Below are 876 nucleotides of genomic sequence, written 5' to 3'. Positions count from 1 at the left end.
AAGGTGACCAGATGGAAATTTGAGGAGCAGTAGACAGAAAAGTCCTCCCTCCATCAAAGACAAAGGCAGCTGTACTTTGTGCTAGAACATGTTGTTCCAAACTCCTCGGCAGCTGTCTTCATGCCTCCAGGGTCCATCCATCTTCCCCAGAGCAAGAGAACTCCAAGAGACATTGTTGATTGTTAATAATTTCCAGAGTCCTCAGTATCAGCTACTAAGCCCGCAGCCTTCTCCACATAAGCAATAATAATTTATAGTTGCAGTTAACGGGCTGTTTTATAGGAACCCACAATTATAATTGGATGTCAAGTGTTGTGAATCTCAGCGGATGGAAAGCGACAACGCTGGGGCCTGGGGTTTAATTTTTTAATGTGATTATTAAAATTTCCCATCTCCTTGCTCTTCTATCTTCTCTCAATATGGCTTCCAGCTGTGGCCCCATCTTTGTCCGTGCTGTCTTCTCCAGCCCAGAATCTTGACCCTTCCTTCTGTTAAACCTGTTTCTGGACCTGTGACTTTTTACTGAGCATGGGTAGAAAGCCTGGATCCTGCAGAAACAGGGCAGCTACCAACTTTTCTGATTGGGAAACCCACCAAAACAAACCCACCCATCCAAGAAAATATCCTAAGTCCCCGGGTTTGCTCATCTTGCTTTGAACAAACGGAACCCCTCAGCACTCGGCCTGGTAGCCCCAGCCCACCCAGAAGGTGACCATGGGAAGTACCCGGCTCCTTCAACCCAGTGGCCACAGGCTCTTGGAACGGACCGCCTTGGCACTTTGCAGTCACAATCTGTCCTTAGAGTTCTCCTGCTACAGACTCTAGGACTCAGATTAACACAGGACTCACCAATAGCAAGTGTCAGGGAAGTGGTAT

This window comes from Delphinapterus leucas, chromosome 15 (genome assembly GCF_059928025.1).
Source record: "Delphinapterus leucas isolate spDelLeu-1000000601 "Yukka" chromosome 15, BTC_Dleu_Yukka2, whole genome shotgun sequence".
NCBI lineage: Eukaryota > Metazoa > Chordata > Mammalia > Artiodactyla > Monodontidae > Delphinapterus > Delphinapterus leucas.
This window is presented reverse-complemented; position numbering follows the sequence as displayed.